Consider the following 8,078-nt stretch of genomic DNA (forward strand, 5'->3'; position numbering starts at 1 on the left):
TTATTTGCAATATTTTAATCTTTTTTTTTTAATTTTTTTTCAACGTTTTTTATTTATTTTTGGGACAGAGAGAGACAGAGCATGAACGGGGGAGGGGCAGAGAGAGAGGGAGACACAGAATCGGAAACAGGCTCCAGGCTCCGAGCCATCAGCCCAGAGCCCGACGCGGGGCTCGAACTCACGGACCGCGAGATCGTGACCTGGCTGATGTCGGATGCTTAACCGACTGCGCCACCCAGGCGCCCCTTTAATCTTTTTTTAAACAAATTTCTAATGTTTATTTTTGAGAGAGCACAAGGAGGGAAGGGGCAGAGAGAAGGGGACAGAGGATCCAAGGCAGACTGCATGCTGACAGCAGTGAGCCCAATGTGGGGCTCAAACCCACGAACCGTGAGATCGTGGCCTGAGCCGAAGAAAGATGCTCAACCCACTGAGCCACCCAGGTGCCCCATAACAAAGAGTGTTAAATAAGTTAAAGAATAATGGTATACCACAAAGTGGAATGTTGATCAGTCAAAACTAGCAGAATATGTGTAGTATGATCTCATTTTTGCTTTAAAAGGAACATTTGTATACATGTGGTTATCTGATAAGTGGTTTTGGAAGGCTGTATACCAAGCATTCATAGTTATTGGGGCAAATGGAGAGGTCATGTACTTTCTTAATTCCTTTTTTGACGATGAGCACATATATATAGCTTGTATAATAAAAATATCTGTTGAGTTTCAAACATATACAAAAGCTGAGGGAATAGAAATAAAACCTTTATACCCATCCCTCAGTTTTAACTGTTACCAACTTATTGCCACGCTTGCTTCAAAAATAGTTACTGGTTTTTTTTTTTTGTTCAAGGAAAAAGATGTTTATTTGTATCATATCTACTAGTCTGTAAGCTTTTTTTTTTGAATACATGAATATATTTCCAATGTAAAATATTTAAAAAATAGAGATAAGTAAAAGTACCCCTTGTCACTCCCTCTATTCCTCATCATTTCCCTACACAGAAGTGACTAGTGTTAACCATTTCCAGTGTGTTTATATATACGTAAAATATGTGGTGTGTGTTGATTGAGTTTGCTTTTCTCTGGTTTCTTCTATTATTCAGAGGCCAGAGACTCAGAAGAGAGCCAGTAATGGGCAAGGCCTGGGACACCATGGCTCTCCACACCCTGTGTTAGTCAAGGTCAGCTTTGCTGGCAAGGTTATAGTTTGTCCTGGGAACCCTACTGCAGGGAGGGGGCAGTGAAGGAAAGTAGCCAGGCAGAGCCATAAAAAGGAATGCCTCTGTGACTCCGTCAGCCAATTCCTTGTAATAAATTACTGTCAGTAGAGCCCTGTTGCTGCCAATAAGTTTAGTATTGTTTCCTAGATGTCTTTCATAGAGCAGTCATTTGAGTGAAAAAAGATCGCAAATCTGTTTTGTTTTGTTTTCTATAGGCCTAGGGTTTGTGGCTAAATTTCTTGGTGAGGCCTGCTCTTCAAAAGACTATTTATTGAACAAGAAAAAACAACTGCAGATGGCTGAGGTGAGGGTGGTACAAATTGTAACCTTGCTACCTATCAGTCTATGTCAATTCATAGTCTCCTTTTCCATTTCCTGTGCCTCTAAGGTCTAGTCCCAATTAGTAAGATACCCTCCCCGTGAGTACTTTTCAAAGACTTATTTGTTGCTTTAAACCTTTGAGGGCTCCCATAACCTACCATCTAAAATTTAACTCTTCAGCATGAAAGTCAAGGTCCTTCACTATATGGCCCCAAGCCATCTTCGTATTCTCATCTCCCACTTTGATCCAACTCCCAACAAGTTCCAGTTCCCTGCCAATGCATTATACTTTTGAGGAATACCCGGTTGGCTCAGTGGGTTAAGCATCTAACTCTTGATTTTGGCCCAAGTCATGATCTCAAGGTTCATGAGTTTGAGCCCTGCGTTGTGCTCTCCGCTGATTGCACAGAGCTTGCTAGGGATTCTGTCTCCCTCTCTCTCGACTCCTCCTGCATGCGTGCATACTCTCTCTCAAAATAAATAATATATAAACACTAAAATTTTTTTGAAATATCCCAAATGTATTTAAAGCACTAAAAATAAAATATGCCATTTACCCATCTTATCCACATCTTCCCTTCCCAAGAGATAAACACTATCCATCCTTCTCGTGCTGTATATGTTTCCATACTTTTACTATAGAAATGCCCTTAATATTATTTTGGGGTTAAAAAAAGTAATGTTAATGGCATCAAAAGGGACATATTCTTTTGAAGCTTGCCATTTTCACTCAACATTGTTTTTGACATTTATTTATCCATCGTGCTGATTTTATGTGGCAACATGACTGGGCCATGGAGTGCCCAGATATTTGGTTAAACATTCCTGGTGTGTCTGTGAGGGCTTTTCTGGATGAGATTAACATTTGAATCCATAGACCGAAGTAAAGCCTATTGCCCTCCCCAGTGTGGTTGGGCCTCAGTCAGTCCATTGTCAACTGTCAACTTGAATTAAAACAAAAAGGCATAGTAAGAGAGAATGCTTTCTGTCCTCTTGACTGTCTTTGAACTGAGACACTGGCCTTCCTCTGTCTTTGGACTCGGACTGGAACTTATACCAATGGGCTCTCTGGTTTGTCAGGCCTTCAGAATCAGATTGGAAATACATCAGCTCTCCTGGTGCTCCAACTGCTGACTTCAGATCCTGGGACTTCTCTGCCTCCACAACCATGTGAGCCAATTTCTTATAACAAATTAAGAAACATATCTAGGTATCTAGATATCTAGATATATATATCTCCATCCTACTGGCTCAGACTAGTACATCCATATTGACAAAACTTAGTGGGTTTTTATTTATTTATTTATTTATTTTTATTTTAGTGTAAAGCGTGCATGCAAGTTGGGGAGAGGGGCAGAGGAGAGAGAGAATCCCAAGCAGGCTGCACACCCAGCACCGAGTTGCTCAACCAAGCCACCTAGGTGCCCCAAGAAAACCTAGTTTTTAATCGCTACATAATATTCCAACTGCATGAGTAAATCAATTTATTCCATCCCTCTAGTGAAAGATCACGGAGACATCTCCACTTTTTCCCTCCTAGAAAAGTGTAGTTTCCTTGGGCCCATATGCTACTTTCTCCCAAGAATAATTATTACTAATATTTAGCTTTACTAGTTATTGTTAAGCTGTTTTTCCAAAGTGGTGTTAAGTGGTTTCTGTTCGTTTTAATTTACATACTGACTTCTCGTAATGTAGAGCACCTTTTTGTTGATTTCTTATCCATTAGCATATGTTTCCTCTAGAAACTGCCTATTCATATCCTTTGCTCCTTCCCTTGCCTCTGTCTTACTATTGGGTTGTCTTTGTTTCTTTGTATCTGTATTCTGGATAACAAGATTTTGTTAATCAAAGGTGTTGCAGGTTTGACAGAGATGGTCTTCTAGAGCTTTTTTATCTGGGAGGTGGTGGCGGTCGTGGCGTAAGCATCCCACGTGGTCTGCATCATCATGCACATGTCTCTCTAGAGCAGTGCCATGGATAACTGACCTGAGACCACTTTCATGCAAGTTCTTACTTGGGGATGGGGGTCATGATGGTTCCTAGTCCACATAGAAAGTATCTATTTGAAGTTCTCAAATTCATGGGGGAGGGGAAGAAAAAAAAAAGAGGTTAGAGAGGGAGAGAGCCAAAGCATAAGAGACTCTTAAAAACTGAGAACAGGGGCGCCTGGGTGGCGCAGTCGGTTAAGCGTCCGACTTCAGCCAGGTCACGATCTCGCGGTCCGTGAGTTCGAGCCCCGCGTCGGGCTCTGGGCTGATGGCTCAGAGCCTGGAGCCTGTTTCCCATTCTGTGTCTCCCTCTCTCTCTGCCCCTCCTCCGTTCATGCTCTGTCTCTCTCTGTCCCAAAAATAAATAAACGTTGAAAAAAAAAAATTTAAAAAAAAAAAAACTGAGAACAAACTGAGGGTTGATGGGGGGTGGGAGGGAGGGGAGGGTGGGTGATGGGTATTGAGGAGGGCACTTGTTGGGATCAGCACTGGGTGTTGTATGGAAATCAATTTGACAATTCCATATTAAAAAAAAAAAGTTCTCAAATTCACATGAAATGTAGGCCCATTTCATGGGCCTGGAACTCTGGAATCTTCCGACTCCACAAGCCCAAGCAAACTTCCTTGCTTTCTTCTTTTGCCAGCTGGATGCATTTTTCAGTTTCCCCTCTTTTACTAAGACTTGCTATCTCAGGGTCCCAGCTTTAACTGGAGGTCTCATTTCCAGCTTCCTGCTTGGTCTTGTCTCTTGTCAGCATTAGCAAGTATATATTCCCCTTATCCCTCTAGTAATTCATTGTATCTTTTGTGTCCCTTTCTTGGAAGCTCAGCTACACATTAAAAACAAAAAACCAGGGAACACCTGGGTGACTTAGTCCATTAAATGTCTGACTCTTGATTTCAGCTCAGGTCATGATCTCATGATTGGGGAGTTCGAGCTTCACGTTGGGCTCTGCGCTGACATTGTGGAGCCTGCTTGGGATTCTCTCTCTCCCTCTCTCTCAAATAGATAAACTTAAAAAATATATATATATATATTTTTTTCTTTTATTTTTTATTTTTATTTTTTTACGTTTATTTATTTTTGAGACAGAGAGAGAGCATGAATGGGGGAGGGTCAGAGAGAGAGGGAGACACAGAATCTGAAACAGGCTCCAGGCTCTGAGCTGTCAGCACAGAGCCCTATGCGGGGCTCAAACTCACGGACTGCGAGATCATGACCTGAGCCGAAGTCGGATGCCCAACCGACTGAGCCACCCAGGGGCCCCAAAAAATATATATTTTAAAAAGTGACCTTTATGTACCATTTCTAGATGTTTGTCTCAGGTTATTTTAGCCCGCATTAAGCCAGAACTGATCTCTTTCATATACTTTGACATCTCTTCCAAACATAATACCTTTCCATTTCTGTTTTCCTAGCAAAACTCTACTCATCTTTTATGGCCTAGCTTCAATTTTCAAGTTTTCTCCCATCTTGCCAAAAATAATTTAGGATAGTTCTTATCACGGAGTGCCTGGGTGGCTGAGTCAGTTAAGCGTCCAACTTCAGCTCAGGCCGTGAGCTCACGGCTTGTGAGTTCAAGCCCCACATTGGGCTCTCTGCTCTCAGTGCAGAGTCCGCTTTGGACCCTCTGTCCCCTTCTCTCTTTGCCCCTCCTCTACTGTGCATATGCTCTCTCTCAAAAATAAACGTTAGAAAAAAAAATAGTTTTGGGGTGCCTGGGTGGCTCAATCAGTTGAGTATCTGACTCTTGATCTCGGCTTGTGTCATGATCTCACAGTTTCGTGGGTTTAAGCCCCACGTCGGGCTTTGTGTTGACAGTGTGGAGCTTGGCTGGGATTCTCTCTCCTCTCTCTCTGCCCCAATCCCACTTGTGCTGTGTCTCTCTCAAAATAAACAAACACTTAAAAAAAAAAATAATTCTTATCACATTGTAGTTATTTTTCCCCCCTTACTCGGGGTATCTGAGCTCTTTTAGAGTAGAAACCCAGATCTTGTTCATCTTTGTGTCCCCAGCTTCTGCCACAGTGCCGATCCTAAAGTAGGCACTTAAATTTTTTTTTAATGTTAATTTCTGAGAGAAACAGAACACGAGCAGGGGAGGGGCAGAGAGAGAGGGAAACACAGAATCTGAAGCAGACTCCAGGATCCAGGCTTTCAGCACAGGGCCCAACACGGGGCTCAAACTCATGAACCATGAGATTATGACCTGAGCTGAAGTGGATGCTTAACTGACAGAGCCACCCAGAAGGCACTTAAATATTTCATTGAACTGAAAATACTTCCATGCCTGAAATACTGGATCTAAAGTCTGAAGAACTTGGTTTACAACCAGCGTACTGAATCACTTAGGAACGAAACTCGTACCATTACTTTTAGGATTGCGATAACGTGATAGCTCATGATAGATGATGGGCAATCTGGGTTTGTTTTTTTAGTAATCTCTGTGCCTAACCCAACGTGGGGCTCGAACTCACCACCCCGAGATCAAGAGTAGCATAGTCTACTGAGCCAGCAAGGCGCCCCACTGGTCTTTTTGAGCAATTTGAGACTCCATGTCCTCAGTGTGGCAGATTGAATTTTTCAAAGATGAAAGCAGCTGTGTCTCCCATTCTACGCGTTCTTCTGCAGTGACCTTGCTCCTCCCATCAAGAGGTACTGTAGTCTCTATCTTGAATCTAGGTGGACTCTGTGACTACTTTGATCAATAGAATACCGTGGAAGTGATGTGTGCCAGTCTAGATGACATTCTTAATGTTTTTAAGAGAGTGTGTGAGCAGGGGAGAGGGGCAGAGAGGAAGAAAGAGAATCTTAAGCAGGCTCCACACTGTTCGTGGCTCATTCGGTTAAGTGACTTCAGCTCAGGTCATAATCTCACGGCTCATGGGTTTGAGCCCCATGTTGGCCTCTCTGCTGTCACCACAGAGCTCGCTTTGGATGCTATCTCCGTCTCTCTGCCCCTTCTCTGTTCATGCACTCTCTCAAAAATAAGTAAACACTAAAAAAAAATAAATGCTATAAAAAACAGAATCTTACAAAAATAAATTTCATATTTCACAATTACTAGTCTATTCAACTAATAAGGCAACTTGAGGAACTAAATGTAAGACTTTAGCTCTGACCAAATAACTATGTAAGATTTTTTTTAGAAATTTTTGCATGCCCCGTAGTAAGTCTATTTGTTTTTTTATTAAAGACTTTTTTAAAATATTTTTTTAATGTTTATTTTTGAGAGAGAAAGAGAGAGTGCAAACAGGAGAGGGGCAGAGAGAGAGGGAGACACAGAATCTGAAGCAGGATCCAGGCTCTGAGCTGTCAGCACAGAGCCTGACGTGGGGCTCGAACTCACAGAGAGTGAGATCATGACCTGAGCTGAAGTCGGACGTTCAACCTACTGAGCCACTCAGGCGCCCCCATAGTAAGTCTTTTCAAAAGCCAGCCACTCAGTAAGGTGAGTTTAGCAGGGTCGCTATCCCAGTAATGTCAGTGAACATCAAGTATCTGATTCTTAGAACAGTAACTGGTTTCTTTCAGTTTTCACCCATCTCCCTGACAGTGAAGCACTCCATATGCCTTAATGTACACAACATCTGGAAATACTATGACAATCTGAATATTCGCTAAATGAAAAACTACTCTGAGATGAATAATGTCATTGTTAATTTTGCCAGGACCTCAACTACAGGTAAGTCTGGATTAGGAAGACTGTTTTTCCATGGCTAAAAGAAAACAGAACTAAAAGAGGAAACATCTTCTTAGACTCATTTATTGCAATCTTTAAAAAAAAATTTTTTTTAATGTTTATTTTTGAGACAGAGAAAGAGCATGAGCAGGGGAAGGGCAGAGACAGAGAGGGAGACATAGAATCTGAAGCAGGCTCCAAGCTGTCAGCACAGAGACTGACGCAGGGCTCAAACTCACAAACCGCAAGATCATGACCTGAGCCGAAGTCAGACGCTTAACCGACTGAGCCACCCAGGTGCCCCTTATTGCAGTCTTTTAAATGTTAACTGGTAGTCTCTGTATGGGAAATAAGTGTATCTAAAAGTGTCTTCAAGGGGCGCCTGGGTGGCGCAGTCGGTTAAGCGTCCGACTTCAGCCAGGTCACGATCTCGCGGTCCGTGAGTTCGAGCCCCGCGTCGGGCTCTGGGCTGATGGCTCGGAGCCTGGAGCCTGTTTCCGATTCTGTGTCTCCCTCTCTCTCTGCCCCTCCCCCGTTCATGCTCTGTCTCTCTCTGTCCCAAAAATAAATAAAAAACATTGAAAAAAAAATTTAAAAAAAAAAATAAAAGTGTCTTCAACCAAATCCTTTGTTGGTTTGGTAACATGCATATATCTGCTCAGTATTTTTTGTGACTACTATGCATGTTTATTTTTTTCTTAATACATAAAGCCATAAAATGTAGGCACTCTTTCCAGCAATGCACAGAAAGTAAAAAAATGTGGTGTCTAAGAGCCTTTAGAATCAGGTCTGAACATTTTCTGAATTAGCGTATGGATTCAGGGAATTGGGGATAGAGTCACTGAAGAGGCTGAGACAGCAGAG

The 8,078-nt window shown here is 42.3% G+C and overlaps 1 long non-coding RNA gene across 1 annotated transcript; it reads left to right on the forward strand.

Moving 5' to 3' along the window:
• Nucleotides 1-883: 883 nt before the first annotated feature.
• LOC124502612 (uncharacterized) lies at nucleotides 884-7,376 on the forward strand. Its single transcript, XR_006959943.1, has 4 exons — nucleotides 884-1,526; nucleotides 2,624-2,713; nucleotides 5,971-6,187; nucleotides 7,067-7,376. It is a non-coding gene; the product is annotated as an uncharacterized LOC124502612 (long non-coding RNA).
• The last annotated feature ends 702 nt before the right edge of the window (nucleotides 7,377-8,078 follow it).

This window comes from Lynx rufus, unplaced genomic scaffold, assembly GCF_022079265.1.
Source record: "Lynx rufus isolate CCGP_SWC_20201006 ecotype Redwood Valley unplaced genomic scaffold, mLynRuf1.p SCAF_7, whole genome shotgun sequence".
Taxonomy (NCBI): domain Eukaryota; kingdom Metazoa; phylum Chordata; class Mammalia; order Carnivora; family Felidae; genus Lynx; species Lynx rufus.